Here is a 17,185-nt window from a genome sequence, read left to right on the forward strand (position 1 = left end):
ATGCCTATAGCATGCTTATGGAAGTCTTGAACTTCTTATGGTATCCTTGGATATCAGCTAATCAGCGGTACTTCCAAAGAAAGTGTACATGCAAAACAGATGAGATGACTTGATTACTTTATCTAGAATACTAGGATAAATTTTAGATATCACACTAAAAACAAACACAAGTATAGACAATATTTACTATTCTAGGGAACAATCTTTGCCCTTATGAATCTTAGCTTTAATGTGGTTAGAGAATACGTGCACACACACACACACACGAGAACCAAGAAGGAAGAATATACAGTATGCCAGATGGTGTTAAAGGGAGGATAAATCAGGGTTAGGGGATGCCTGACAAGTGCACTAATTTAAGTGAAAAGGTCAAGATAGATTTTACTGATATTGTGATACTCAGAGAAAGAGGGGGATGGAGGAAGCCGTGAAGATATTTAGAGAAAAGATACTCCAGACACAGTGAATAGGAAATACTTTAACCTAACCTTAACAGACAATACTAAGAATCCCTTTTGGTTACTGGTCATAAAGTTAAAGTGATATCAGTCTTCATGATTTTGTGGGTTTTTTTTTTTTTTTTCTGGGCTCTAGGACTCTGAGTAGGTGGGAGATGAGTTTAATGTTCAGTCTTTTTTGCCAACTTAACATACTAAAGAATGGGGATCAAGAGAGATGAGAGGGTAATGAAGGAAATGAAATAGATGGAAACCACATAAGGGGGAAACGAGGACATGGGGAAAGGGTGAGAGACACTGCAAAAGTGACATACTCAACTAAGTGTAGATCTTTGTGTAGTAAAGGGCATATTAAATCCGATGTATAGAGTAAGTGGAAAGGTGGTGATGATCATTGAAGAGTAGAATACTTATCAGCTTATCATGAGGCTATTGAGAAACAGGGTGCATTATGTTGCTAAGATTCAATGTGAAAATATATCTGCTGACAGCAGAGCAAAATGTAATTCCAGGTCTTTGCAGAAGAGGAATTGCAAAGAACACAGAAGAGAGGGTATTGGAGCTATCATCCAGGTACTGAAATTACAATGGAACATGAAATGGTAGCATTGGATAGAAAGAGAATAAATCAGGACATGAAATATTTCAGGATTAAAGTAGAATGACCACATGCTTTTGTAGATGGTAACAGGATGAAAATGAACAGAATCAGCATCCTTAGTCTAGGTCAAGTTTCATTTGAAGCACTAAGTCTCATGCCTATAAAATCCAATGGCTTGTTTCTATAACAAATATTTTATAGTGTTCTTTAAACTTGGGTATAAAGTCATAGACATACCATATATCACATACTACACATGCCATAATTTAAAAAATGAATAAATGTAAAGAAGAGACTAAAAATAACATTATTTTTTAAAAAGTAAAGTCAGTGGACCTCCCCTGGTGGCGCCGGCAGTTGAGCACAGCGCTGTGAAGCTGCCTGCAACCTCTGCAGCGCTGGTTCGATCCCTGCTGGCAGGCGAGGGTCCCACATGGCATGGCAGACCTCTCCTGTCTCGCCCACTGCTCCCCTCAGCAGTGTATTTCATCAGTCTGCCTGTTCTTTTCCCTGATCTGTCTCTGGTGAATCCTCTCACTCTCCCGCACATCTGGCCTGTACCCTGGTTCTTGGATAGATAGATAGATAGATAGATAGATAGATAGATAGATAGATAGATAGATAGATAGATATAGATAGATAAAATCTTTTAAAAAAAGTAAAGTCAGTGAATTTTTCAAAACATAAATGCTCGTGCATACTGGCCTTAGGATTCACAATGCTAAGCTCAGTACATGTGAACAGCTACAAGCAAAGACAGATGGGACTATTGTTTCTAAATAACTCAAACACCACCAGCAGAGAAGGTCTTGTTGAAATGGTGACATCTCTTGGACCAGTTGTAAGCAAAACAAAATAATACCTATCCTTCAGTTTCACAGTAGTTTCACAGTAGCACTGGCAAAATAATATTTCTAAGTTCTGGTCTCAGGTAATAGTAAACTGCTTTTTTGTCTACATGAATGTCCAGTGGAATGGCTGAAAATATCATTGACTACCAAGTACTTCTCTTGAGTAGTATCTCCATTCGTACTGTGGGTAATTAGCCTGACACTGTGCCACTCCTCCAGCTACTGTGAAAACCAAAAGTATTCACATACCTTTTTTTGGAAATACACTCATGCTGCCCCTGATGAGAACAAGATTAATATGTATTTCAATTAATAGGAAAAAAGAGAAGCTTAAAGAAAAGTCAGACATAAATGACATTTTGAAAATGTAATTAAGTCAGTTATCAAAGTGATTAAAACTTAGGACATTTTAGACAAAAGCTGAACTACCAAATACACATATACTTGGAAGAAAAAACTGTCCCTGATATCTCATGATTCAAATATTTCATGTATCTCCTCCATCCACTACCACTCCATATGCACACAATAAAGGAAAGAAAAAAAAACCCAAAGCATATTATGTATTGACAGTTCCAAAAAATTACTAATTAAGAACATTTATAGAGAATTCTAAAGACCTGGGATCATCTTCTAATGAATACACCATATATACATCTCTGTAATGTGGGTGGGCCATAAGGACATGTGCATTTGTACATATATAGGTTTATATCAAGATTCACTGGGGGAAAAAGCTGCACTTTTGTGGTAGAAAAGCTTAAAATTAGTATATGCTTTCATGTGTCCAAGCTGCTATTCAGTTGCAGCTTCCTGTTAATAAGCAAGAGAACAAGAGGACAATGGTGGTGAGAGTAGTGGAGAGAGAAATCTCAACCAAGAGATCAACTTCATACCATTCCAAATGTTATTTTCAACATGAAGATTGAAATAATATCTTTCTATTCATAGGTGAAACAGAACAACTGAACAAATCACTTCCCATTCTATCAACATTTATCACAAAATTTTCACCATCAAAGCCTTTTCAGTCTGTAAAATAAATACAACCTAGTTCTGTCTTTACACATAAACTCATGCATTTCTATAGATGCACATACATTTTTTGTGTATAACTAAGTATACTTTGGTTTTTATTCATCAAATATTTCAGAGTATTTTTCAGATATCTAGCTCTCTCTTCTCTGAGCTTTTAAAGAAATTTAATGCAAAGGGAAGAAAGAAATCACTTTTTTTTAATTCATTTACACTTCAATCATCCATGTTGTTTAATATCAAGTATTTGATATTCAAGAACCCTTGGGGCCTTTTCAAACATGCTTTGGAAAATCTTTTTTTTTTTCCTCCCCTAATATAAGAAGTAGCATTTTGCCAAAGGCAAGCCACAGTGAATGATGCCAGGGGAAAAGGGTGCTGCTTCTCTCTAAGCTTCTGAATTTTCCGAAATATCTAAATTGGAAGAAAAGAGAACTTTGGTAGCTTGCTGTGTGTGCATACTGGGGCACCTCTGTTTTGTACAATCATATGTAAAATATGTATTTCATTATAGAATAAGTGTTTTAATCTCATTCTAGAAAAATATGTGATTATCATAATTACATTTTTCTCCTCATCCTCCTCCTCTGCCTCCTAGTTTTGCCTCTGCCCTTTTGTTTTTGAAAATAATCAATGCACCTAAATTGTATTTTCTCTTAAGATAATCATTCTCAGGTTAGAAATGGAGATAAAGAACCCCTTAAAAAAAAAGACACTATCATTAAAACACAGAGACACCCTATTGACTGGAAGAAAAAATTTGTACACCACACATCTCAGAAGGGGCTAAAGACTGAGATCTACAAAGATCTCATATAACTCAGCAAAAAGAAAACAAATAACCCAATCAAAAAATGGACAGAAGAGCTAAATAGATACTTCTCCCAAGAGACATGCAGATGGCGAACAGGCACATGAAGTAATGCTCATGATCACTCATCAACATCCTCAGGGAAATGAAAATCAAAACATGATGAGATGTATGGCCAAGTAGACTGACTATTTTGCATGGAGTGGAAAGCACCCAAGATAGCAAGATAAGAAGTATGTGTTGGAGCCAGATAGGGAAGTGGAAGTTAGAACAGAATACTAGATAGTAGCTTGCAGTCTCAGTTTTTAATATAAAGGAAGTGAGTCTGTGCACTATAATCCATATGAAGTGTAGCTTATGATTATTTTCATTTCAGTTCCACAAACCCAATTTTTACATGTACCGGCTCATGGAATCCAGTTGGGGTAATTTAATCATGCACAGAAGTGCCTGAGTGCCACATAAATACAGCCCATTAAATCTAGATTAAATATATATGCAAACTAACTTCCCTTTCCCCAAACTTCAAAAAGGCCTGCAGCCACTCTAAAGTCATTTGACAATAGGGATAATTTGGCAGAAAGAAAGTTAGCCTGGAAACAGTAAGTGATCTAATTTTATTGAGGTAAAAATATCTTCTCCTACAGATAGATTTGATTAGGAACATCATACCTTGGGTTGTTTCTATGTCTGGCTGAGGAAAGTGACCAACCCCAAAGTGTGTAGATTCAGTGGTTTGATATTCAGACCTCTTTGTCCTTCCCCTTTCTGTATTTGGGCCCTGGCTCAATACTGGGGGCTCTGCTGTATGAGTCTTCCAAACATCTAAGCACATTTTGATTCAAACACCTCTTCCCCCAGATTAATATCAGCATCATGGGTTCACATTCAAGGGCTGTTAAAGCATCCTCTCCCTGCTTTCCCCATCAAGCCTCCATTCTGCTGTTGCACCTCTCAACACGATCTTAGGAACCAGATATAATAGTAGACTTTTGGTGCTTACAGCTCATATATTTGTTGTTTCAAGCATTTTTAAGTGTTTAGATCAGAAGGTCTGTTAGAATCCCATATTGGCAACGATATAGGGTATGGCATACTCTCATATACAGCTGGTGGAAATGTAAATTGGTATAATTCTTGAAGGGAAGTATATTGAGCAATAGCTATCTAAATAATAAAAAAAAATCTGCATACTCTGTGATCTGGCACCAGCACTTATTAGGTTCTGCCCTAGAAAAACATGCACATGTGCAAAGTGAGTCATGTTGGAGGTTATTCAACAGGCTTCATATCAGGGAAAATCTGGCAATAATGTAAATGTTAACTTAATAGGGAAATTACTTTAAAATGTGGCACATTCATGTTATGGAACACAAAGTGATAATAGATAGACATATATACAGACTTACAGATTAATAGATTGTCAAGACACACATTTGAAAATCAAGTAACCATCAGAATATGACAAAAAACATAATGTATTTACTGTAAAGCAGTCATAGAACACATGTAAATTTATGTCTAGAAATAGGTAGTAGTAGTTGTTTCTGTAGATGGTCATAATTGGGATGATTGGTTAAAGGAAAAATTGCCTTAAATATAACCCTCTTTTACTTGTTGGTCAAGACAAAAAGAACATTCACATATTATTTGAGTAACTGAAATTTTCTAAAACAAAGTAATTTCACTTCCATAATAAAGTGGCATAACTACTCTCATGCTTATTCACACACACACACCCCCACACACATACACACAGAGACATACACACAAGCATGAACTCAAGAGAGAAGGGAAGAGGCTGTGTGATGTGCTAAATCCATATGTACACAAAACACAAACTCCCCTTGCATGACCTGGATTCAAGTAAGGATGCCATCAGTTGCCACTGAAATGACATTAACCTACAAGAATCACACAAAATCCCCTGATGAGGTTTTATGATTCAAGAAAAAGTTTTCTTTAGGTTCTCTAAGTAGGAATAGATTTCTGAATGTGCACTTGCAAAAGTGAGAAAGACAGGGTTGGGAGCAAGAGAGGCAATGAATGCAAACTGTGGTTGGATGTCCTGAGACAGGCACTTCATCCCTCCACTCCTTGTCTTCATCCAGACCTTAGGCTAAAATCCACCACCCTCCTTTCATGTAGACATTGAGGATCATCTGGACAGTGCATACACAATCTTTTCTGAAAGTGCAAACTGCTTTTTAAATGCCAGACATCGTTACCCTCAACATGGTGATGAACCAATAAGCCCAAGATTGATGTATCTTTGTTAATCACACAAAGTGAGAGGCAATTCTGAAAGGAAAGTTTCTGTCTGCTTGGTGAAAGACAGCTGAGCTCCATCCACACTGTCTGAAGCCTGTAAGCCTGTCCCTGACATAGACAAATGAATGGCATGAGAAGAATCACCCTTGAGGTAGACAGTGAGGGATTTTCATTTCTGAAACCAAGGTCACTTGAATGGACAATGTTAGGCAGCATGAACCAAAATCAAGTTATGTTGTCTTTGGTTATTACCATTAAACTGTAATGGGAACGCTCTTTTCCAAGTGATACTGTTTCTCTCTATGGCAAAAGCCTGATGCTGTTCAGGCCGGAAGAAATATTCATCAGAGGACCTTTTAACTGGAGGTATATTGGACCAGGATGTTAAGAAGATTTACTCTTTTTCTTTTTCCAACAAAATAATAGTTTCTCTGTACTTTCCTGTTGCTCTCAAGTCTGAAGATGATTTGTGCTAGAGAGAGAAGATCTGAATCTAATGCTTTAATGTTGTTTTAACATAGTTTTCGTTTTTAATCTGTAGATAATCCTAATATAATAGACTGTGAATCAATATTTATAAATGAATTTTAATCTTTTATAGCAGATCCATTAACAAACCCCAAATTTATTGAGCCATAAAAGTGAGGCCAAAGCTATGGCACGCAGTACAGTCTTATCGTTCCCAATTGAATCACTAGGTGCTGTAGATATGTTGCTTCAAACTGCACAAGTGCTCTCAAAAAAAGGTAGTATATTTGTCTCCTCTTTTACTTTTCCTTGGGATAAACACAGAAACAGTAAAAAGGGGCTAAGACACCGCAGGGGATGCAAAGCAGACAGGCTGCACAGCCTATGTGGGAGGCTTTTACAGAGTTACAGTGGCGGTGGCATGGCGACCAGCTGTGCATCTGGAATGAGCTAGTGGAAATGAGGCACTTTTAATACAGGGCCAGCACTTTCCTTGAGTGTTACTCCATTTGCCTTCAATTTTTATTAGGGCATTTTTGAAATGTATCCTCCCACTGCCAGATGTGCAAACAATGAATACATCAGTAGTTTAGCCCTCTTGACATTTTTTTTTTTGGTCTTAATGGTTAAGCTGAATAAAGGCAAGTAGAGTCAAAACTGCCAGGTCTGTTATCCAATCATAAAAGGTCATGAGAATAGGCAGAGTCCTCCCCTTTCCTCCTTTAATGGGGTATCATTGTCTATCATTGGAGAGGCCTGGACAGGTTTCCCCCCTACACTCTCTCAGTGACCTCATCAGGAAAGCATGATGCCTTCATACAGACAACTATGTGTAAACAGAGGCACACACCAAAGCAAGTCAAGGGTGGTATATTGGTCCTAGCATGGACCTAGACTCTTAGTTGGAAAAGATACTGACATGAGGTTTAGCACTTGAAGTTGCTGTAGTCTTTTGCAAAATTACATAAACCACTGAAGCACATGGACTAAATTAAATCATCAAAACCTTGACAAGTTGCTATTGCTTTGTAGTATCTTTAAAATTCATTTTAAAGTTTAAGAGTTTTTAAGAATTACTCTATTTGTTTGAAAATTCATAAATCATTATACTATGGAAACCAGTGGAACGGCAGAAATTATTTAGTTAGTTCTCTTGGTTTTCTGAAGACTGACTTACTGGTCAGATGTTGAAGATCATATGGGCTGTGTGAGGCAGAGCCAGAACCAGTGCTCACATAACTGTGTATTATTATGTAAATATATATTACTTGGAAAAATAAATAGCATGGATGTTCTTCCCTTTTCTCCACAAGCATGCATATGCTAGTTCAAACTAGAATGCAATTTTGAAAAGTAGCATAAGATACAACATTCTCGTCTAGTCTGGTCTGGATAGATTTGATGTTTTAAGGCTTGAAAAATTATGCTCAGTGGTATAGTATGCTCAGTGGCTCACAAAGAACCAGGTGATTGTTTTTCCTGATCCCAATATTTAGCATAGAGGAAAAGGCGTTGCCTCCTGTACCAATCTCCCAAAGGACAAGGCCCAATCTCAGTGGCTCTGTGCCTACTCAGCCCTGCATGGGCCTTTGGTTCTGCTGCCTCAAATGCATTTTCATAAATGTATCACACTCTTCTTCTGATGTTTTGTTCCTTCACTCAAGGGTGATGTTAAATATTCAGGCTGTACTTCTAATTTGGGAAGGGAGTTAGTTTTGTGTCTAACTTGCAGAAATGTACTTTACTAAGGAGATAGAACTAGTTATGAAAAAAATGTGAATACCGATTCTTAGAAATAAAGCCAAAAACAAATAAATAAGAGTTCCAGAAGACGCAAAAGTAGAAAAGAAGAGGTGGAGAAAGGAAGAGTGAGGCAGCAAGGGCCATCTGTGGCCAGATTCAGTTGTTTTTTGTAACTGCTAACACCCCAGATGCCTCTAACCCTTTACTAATCTTAAGATATGGTCCACTGAATTATCTAGATTCCTTGCTTTCTTCTACATGGACCAAGCAGTAACTTCACACATACGGAAGCTCGCTGCTCTGTTAGCTGGGAATTCTTTGTAACTTTGCCTAAATCAAAGCTGACTTACCACTATATCTCAACTTCTCCTTGACCCACTTTCTTACGAGAAATTGATAGACTACTTTGAAGAGAATCCAAGATTATTTGAAGTACTTGTTAAAACTGTGGATCCCTTCAGGAGGACCTCTTTAACTTTGTTGGACCTGGTCTGTGACTGTGACTCCCTCCACTCTTCCATTGTTGATGGCTATGAGTTTGAAGAGTCACTGACTCCCAGGAAATCCCTGTTTGTCCAACTGTCCATGATAACTAGAGAGGTGAGCACTGTCCACAAGGGCACTGGATGGAGACCATCATGCATTCAACTCATTGGTCAACTTATTGTGGGGATGTGATGGTAGGACACAGAGAGAGGCAGTGCAACACAAATACAAGGGGATGAAGAGAGGAAAAGGAGTGTGAAAAGTCATATGTAAAGAGTCATGAGAAGAAAAGAAAAGTGAATTAAATGCTAATGGCTAAAGAAAAAGAACTGGTAGAAAGAGATAACTCAAAATTCAATGACAATAGTGCAGAACATCAGAGTAGGGGCAGATGGCAACATATACTCTAGAGTGAGTGAGTCACAGGAGATTCTGTCTGATCTATAGAACTAAAAAAAAAAAATACCAGCAACTCCTTCTTCTTGGAAGGGTGGTAAATAAGGTTTCAGTTCCCATATAACTGCTAGAAATTTTACACTTCCTGCTTTCTTCCTCAACTTTTCTGCAACAAATTTTTATTATCTAAGGTAAATTTACATACTATTGAGGACCAGTGTGCTCTGTTCTAGACTATCCATACATATTTGCAGATTATGTCTGCTATTCTGGAAGAAAAAACAACTGTGCATCAAATAATTTATAGTTTTTACCTTTTATCAAATGTAGTTTAATGGTGACATTCATTTAAAGCCCAAATATAAATATTTTGATGGTGGGGAAGAAAGGCAGTGAGAAAAGATATAAGGATAGAAATGCTGGTCAAGGAAAGGAATGCATGTTTAGAACTGTATTTAATAAATGTTGATAGAGTGCTTATTAATAACCATTTTAAGTATACATATTTTATATTACAAATATTAACATTGTAACTCACATGATCCCTGTGATTGTGGAAGATGAACACTACTATTTCTAGTAGAGATAAAGACACTGAGACACAGGGTTTTAAAGTCACTTGGCAAACTTCCCACAATAAGTGAGGGAGAGAACTGGCATTTAAACTCAAGAATTTTGCTCCAGAGTAGAACCTTTTATCCACTACATAAAGCTACCACTCAAATATGAATTTGAAAATGAATTTTAACTGAATATCAAATTTTTATTAAGCACCTCTTTTAGGCAATGTGAAGTCTCTCCCCTTCCCTAATATTTATTCACTTCATCTAAGAAATCTATAATCTTGTTTATGTGTTAAAAATATTGACACAGGGCCTCCCAGTGGTGCAGCGGTTGAGCGCTGGGTTGCGAAGCTGCCCGCAGCCTCTGCGGCGTCGGTTCAATCCCCGGCTGCTCCCCAGCCACTGGGTGAGGGTCCCGCAAGGCGCGCAGACCTCTCCTGCCGCCCGCTGCTCCCCTCAGCAGTGTACTTCAGTCTGCCTGCTCTGTTCCCCACTCTGGTGAATTCTCTCACCCTCCCACGCTTCTGACTGTACCCAGTGCTTGTATAAATAAATAAAAATAAATCTTTAAAAAATATATTGACACAGTAGGAAAGAGTTAGTTTTGACATTACTATTACTCTATTGATAAGTTTTCATTTTTGTAGTGGTGTAAAAAGTCATGATATTTATTTGATACTAACCGGCCAAGACCAATTCTCAGTGCTTTAAATATATTCTCTCTATCACAGTAATTCTGCAAGCTATCCCAATTTTATAGGTCAGACAACCAGACCTAGGGAAGTTAGGGATTGCATGTCACATGTGCTTCAGTTGTAAGGGAAAATCCTAGGATTTAAAAACAAATCTCTACACTATACTGGTATTTGAATAAATGAAAGACCAGTAGGGACTGTTCATCAAGGATTAGTTTCAAGGAGGAAATCAGAATTTCTCTTTTGTTGCTGCTGTTATCTATGTATGCATTAAATTATGGGTAATAGCTTAATATACCAATGAACTGAAATATTAGGTGGGAATGGGGTTAGAAGTCCTATAATCAGACTGAGTGAGACATCATGGTCATAGCTTTGGAGACATTCTGGCATGGTGGGGAAAGAGAAGAACATAAATTTGGATAAACCAGGTGAAGCCAGATTAAGGAGGTCCTGAAAAACAGCAGAGGAGCTTGGACTTAATGTGATAAAAAATAAGATTGTGAAGGCTGTTGAGAGGCAGAGGACATGATAAAAGCAGTGCTTGGGGAAGATTAATCTGTCAACGGTTTGCAGGATGGATGCTATTTTAAAGATTGTATATTGTTATAGTACTTTATGTTTCCTTGGGGGTGTTTTGTATGTATTTTTCTCTCCTCTGTTAGATTATAAACTCTGGTAAGGCAGAGACCATGCTTTCAACTGACTCTTTCAGTTTCCCACAGCACTTAGCCCAGTGCTGGTCAGTTACTTTTGATAGTTAAGAATGTAGAAAAGCCTCCCAATGATTGGGAATATTGAAATATTTTAGGCTATTTAGGACAAAAAAATAATGTTTTCCTTATATTAAATTGAATGGTTAGTTGTTTTTTTTATCAAAGTGCCTTTTAACTTTTTTATTCTGTAACTGTTTTTTAATTGAGGTAACATTGGTTTACAACAGTACATATGATTCAGGTGTGCAGGTTCACACCTCCTCAGATGTGTGTTACCTACAACACCCATTATCAAAGTACCCATAGTTGCTACCACATACCTGTGTTCCCTCCCTCTTTTCTTTCCCACCCCCACATAATCCTCTGGTATCCTCAATTCTGCAGTCATATTTCTAGTGTTTGTTTTGGCTAATTTTATCTGTTCTTTGTTTGGTTTCTTTATATTCTGCATAAAAGTGAAATCATCTGGTATTTGTCTTTCTCCTTATTTCACTTTGAATCCTGGATCCATTGACAGGAAAAGTTTCTGAAAATGAAGTAAAGGTTAAAAAGGAAAAAGAAGAATTGAGGGAAGGGCAGGGTTGGCATAAGATGGGTCAATACAAATGTTGGATTGTTAGGGTAGAAGGACTCAAATAATGACATGGCCTCAAACTTCATGTGGGCAGTATGCCAAATAACTACAAAGACTAGGGAATAGAAGACCACAAAGCCAGATCATACAGTTCTATGATATATAAGAGCCCAAAGAGTTTCCTCCCTAGTCTGCTCATGGCAGGCCATCTGCTGCACCATGAAACACTACAAAGAGGATTATGACGCCACCTTTGGGTTCTAATCTTTTTAAATAATATATGAAAAATACCTATGTCAGCACAGAATAAGACAATGATTCCATTTCATCCATCTTGACTTTCTCAACCAAGAAGAAACAGATATGCAAAGTGAAGTGATTATTCTCTAACAGCTAATTAGTCTGAGGGAAGAACTAGGACTGGATCCCATCATTACAGCACCACATTCTAATTTCTGTTCATTATTCTAATATCCAATATGCCATTTTGTTTGGGACATTTGGGTTCTTTATTTTCCTCTGTCCCTCCAAAGCATACAACTTTTGACCCAAATAATTATAATGTCGTTGACTTTTCTGGGTATATTTATGGGTAGAAGTACATTCTTCCTTTGCTCCCTGAATCTGATTTTCAGTGTCTGTGATGCTAGATTTGCCAAAGGGAAAACGACTGAATATCCTCTGGGACAAACCAGCATCGCTAGAAACTGCTGTATTCCACACCTGCTTAATGCCTGCAATGTGAAGTAATTTATCCTTCTAATTTTATAATGCAACAAATCAAATCTTTCCTTCATGCCCAACTTTCAAGCCTGATGCTTTATGTGTATATACTGTAACTGGGTAAAGGGAACATCTTTGTTTCCTTGGTTTCTTTATGATCATGGCTAGTCCCTACTTAGATAATCTCCTCCACCTCCACAGTGGTGCTCTTGGTAATGGGAAGTTCAGCTAGCAGTACAGTTTACATCACCATATACAGTCGGTTAATGGCCACTTTATTAGGTATCTCCAGTGAGATGATGGGCCATCTGAGAGTATTAACACCTGGATTTACAGTCATCATGATGGAACACATTGAAGTTCTTTACTAAGCTGAATTACTCAATAACATCTTAGAAACATAAATAATCAAGAAACCTCATTTTCAAGCTTAAAAGCCAGGAGTCTGTCTTGCTAATTGACCATGATGGAGTTATAATAGTGAAATACAACACAGAAAAACTCTCTAGAAGGCTGCCTCAGGCATATAACATCAATAAAGCACTGGAGATCCCATTTCCAGACCCAAGTTCTTATGAAGGGCTCCTTCAAGGCAGCGTCATGTTTTGAAAAGCAGATCTTTGGGGAGGTGTTTTATATGTCTAGTTATTTGACAGAATAGATAACAAAGAAATATTTCCTTATAATTAAATATGAAGCCAAGATTTTTCCAAAAGGCTTCTAGTTTTCTCATTATTAATTCACTTTCTTCAGGGATCCAAAGGGATTAACTAATTCCTCAAGAAAATATTTAAAAAATAGAATGGAATAGTATAGAATGGAATAGTATAAAGAACATAACAAAACCAAATAGAACAAAATAGAATAAGCTAGAATAGAATAAAAAATAAAAATCCAAAACAGATGACTGGCGTTAAATAATTTGCACCTCTACTTAAAATACAAGGAATGGGAAAAATACATTACTATAGGATTAATTTGAAAGTAGCCAATGACCAATTTGACCAGCAATCATGAAAATAGCAATTCATTTTCCCAAAGTTAAATCACTATGATCATCAAACAACTTATCCCTAAGATATTGACAAGGAAGGCATTGTTTTACAGATTTTAAAATTGAAGTTTGGAAGGATTAACCTAAATCCCAAGTATACTGATTTCTGAGTAATGCCTTTACAATAACCTCAGTTCTCAAATGTCATATTTTCCTTGAATCTTGAATTTATTTGGTATAAATATACTTCTCTGTCTCAGTCTTGTATAGCGTTGGCCTCTGATACTTTTATATGGTTCTGAAGCCAGTGGGAAGAGTAAACACTGTTTATGCTCCACGCTAACTTTGTTAAATTGCCCCTCTGGACTATTAGCCACAAGTTCAACAACCAATAATAGTAGCTACAAGAAATAGTATTTATAGCTCAAACTTCATTTCTAGGAAGTAAAATAGCAATCAAGTTTTTCAGAATGTGGTCTTCCAAATATTCCACAGTTAAATGTCAAAAATTATGCCACACTTGGAAGCCACATGGACAACTGGGAGAAATATACATTTGCCTATCCATCCTCCCAAATCATTTATATACAATCAGGGCAACCATCCAGTATGGGTTATTAGGAAGTTTTTTGTATTTTTCACCTGAGTCAAATAGCAAGTATTCTGAAGCACGAAAGAAGTGATTAATTGCAAGAAGCTCACATTTCATTTGATGTTCTATTACTAGAATGAGTTCTTTCTAATTTTATATTGGTGATACCCATCATTACCTTGGGCAGAGCACATGTCTAATGCTGTGACCACTGTAAGGAGTTTCAGGGGCTGTTTCTTTCCTTTCCAGAAGAGTGAAACATATGGGACATTACTCGCCAGAAAGAGTTCTCCTTTTTCTCATTGCATTCCTTTTGTTCTCATGTTCCCTTCCACCTTTAATGCCTTAGCCTTTCACTCTTTCATTAATATTCAGAAGATGACTGTATTGAATTATGTTGGCCCAAAATTCAGATTTTAGAATGTCCACAATTCTTCGATGATCTAGAGAGTCAGTAACCTATCAAAAAAATAAAATAAAATGTCCAGTACATCATATATACAAGGCTATGGACCCAGTTTTTGCAATAATTTCTTGAAAATCTTTCCAATCAATATATTATTGTGTCAAGATGTAGGTAGAACAGGAAGGAAAGCAACTAGAATAAGTTATCATCAAGTAAAAGAATAAAGGGACATACTTTTAAGAAGCAATAAGGGACAGATACCAGAGGAATTTATGTTAGAGACTTTGCAGAGTAATTAATACAATGCATATGGAATCAACCCATTGAGGGATGCAAAGGAAGTAATTAGTATGAAGTTTTAATAAAGGAACTAGACATGTATTTAGAGGAAAGAGAATGCTGTGATGTACAATTAATAACTTGAGGCTGGGATGAAACATATAGGACATGGGCTTTCTGGTTGCTTTCCCCTGTTCCCCCATCAACCAATCAGCTAACAATGTGCCTTAGTGAACACTTTCTACAGCAGGATCCCAGGAGTGTCTTGTCTGTGGAAATCAGGGAAATCTAAAAACAGCTCTGTTCTGTTTCAGAAAGGTAAATGAACCTTCTATGGAAAGCAGAGGTGTGAAAGGCTTTAGACAAACTCATTACAAGCTCCAGCACACACTTAGTGAACAGAATTGTGACTTAGAACCTCATAGTGCCCAGTGTCCCGAGGGACCAGGGATAACAGATAAAATACAAAGACAGTGCATTCAATTACTTACTGTAAATGAAGGGCAGAATGACTCATGCTGCCTTGCCATTCTTATTCTGCCCCCACTCAATAAAATACATGAAATCAAGAATGTATGCTGGGGCCATCAGCCATATACATCGTAATGTGGTCTTCTGCTTCTGGTCAAGGAATCTCAACCATCAGAGTAACAATTTCCAAATAAATGAATGAGATGTACATTCTGTGAAGTTTCCTTTGCTCAGCAGAGTTCTGTTACTTATTTGCCTTTACTTCTTGGCAGCAATCAGCATATTTACCTGCAGCTCAGCAGAGGCGCAAACCTGATGCCTCCTGACTTTTGAAACAGAGACCAGACTTTTCGTGCAGGACCTAGAGTGAGCTGTGCACTCTGCAGGACCCTGGGAAGATGACAGAGCCCTGGTTGACGCAATGATATGGTTGGAAATGCTGGCAAGGCAATGAGCCTTCATGTCCCAGGGAGTTGACACAACACATTTGAAGTTTTCAGTCTACTCAGATATTGAGATGCTATTAATGAGAGACCAGGATGTGGAAGTAGGGGAAACACAGCAGAAAATTCAAAGTTTACTGATGTGTACTCTCCTACAACTGGTTAATTAGCAGTAGGAAGAAGACTGAAAAGTTTGAGTTTGTATTTCACAATTAAGCACCTTAACTTTGCAGGCAAAAAAAAAAAAATGAGATTGTAAAAGTTCTAGGGAAAGGCCTTTTTTTTTTCATTCAAGACATTTGCACGCACTTTAAAAATTTAAAAACCACACCCATGGTACTTGAAATTCCACACTTAATTTAATGACTGGTTGTCTGATATTGGTATGCTTTTTAGTTCATGCTCTCCCCATGTCCTCAGAATAAATTTTCACTAAGGAAAAGGACACGGTCTGGTTTATTCACTTCATTTGACTTTGAAATTGGAGCTCTATGATAGGAGACAGAAAAGAGGAGAGCATTTTGGGGGGAGGTGAAGGGCAGATGAGCAATGTGGTATACAGACAAAGAGAGCAAAGCAAGTGAACAGTTGTGATTAACTCCACAAAGAAACCTACACTAGCCAGAGTGGAGTTCTTCTAGAGTCTTAATTCTCTAGACTTTCCTGCCAGATGCAGAGTCACAGTTTGCACTGAGTTAAGCTAAACCACTGTTTCACACCATATTTATTTATCTTTACTTGATTCTTTAAAAAAAAAAAAAAAACTTTTCCTGAAGGAATAATTTATTTACTACATTAAACTTCAGAGATTCAAATAAGTCACATTTATTGAACTGGATACATGCCGTAATAAAACACATATTTTTACTTGACTCTTATGCATCAAAGGCTGTGACTCAGTGTATCCTTCACTGAGTTTGCTACTGACTGCACTCAAGCAATGCATGGCCTTTAGGGACTCTGATCAGACTGAGAAAGGGTACATGAATTTACTTTTTATGCAGAAATACCTTGATGGGGATGGGAGTAGAGTACCTTGAAGAATAAACCAGTAGAACAGGTTAAATAAAGCAAGGCAACTTAGAAAACTGTGTCCAGGTCTTCCCAAAAGAGCTGCCTGAGCGTCTTACATGTACTAGGATGGACTTTGATGCAACAATAATGATACCAGTCATATGCACAAAAAGAAAAAAACAAACAAAAAACCACAGTGTTTTTTGTGTATTGCTCAGAAATTATACACATGAGGGGCCTCCCTGGTGGTGCAGGAGTTAAAGACAGCACTATTAAGCTATTGCCAGCCTTTGCAGCATGAGTTCAATACCTGGCCAGCCATGGAGCTGACCCACAGGTGCAGCAGACCTCTCCTGTCTCACCTGCTGCTCCCCTCAGCAGTATATTTCAGCAGATCTGCCAGTTCTGCTCTCTACTCTTTCTGGTGAATGCTCTCACCCCTGCATCTCTGGCTTACACCCCAGTTCTTATATGCATAAATAAATAAAAATGTTTTTTTAAAAAAGAAATTATACACATGAGTGCAAAGTAACACACACAACATACTCGTGTGCCATATTGAAAGCGGAGACTTCACTTAACAGTTCACCTTGCA

The sequence above is a fragment of the Talpa europaea genome, assembly GCF_964194135.1.
Source record: "Talpa europaea genome assembly, chromosome: 13".
NCBI lineage: Eukaryota > Metazoa > Chordata > Mammalia > Eulipotyphla > Talpidae > Talpa > Talpa europaea.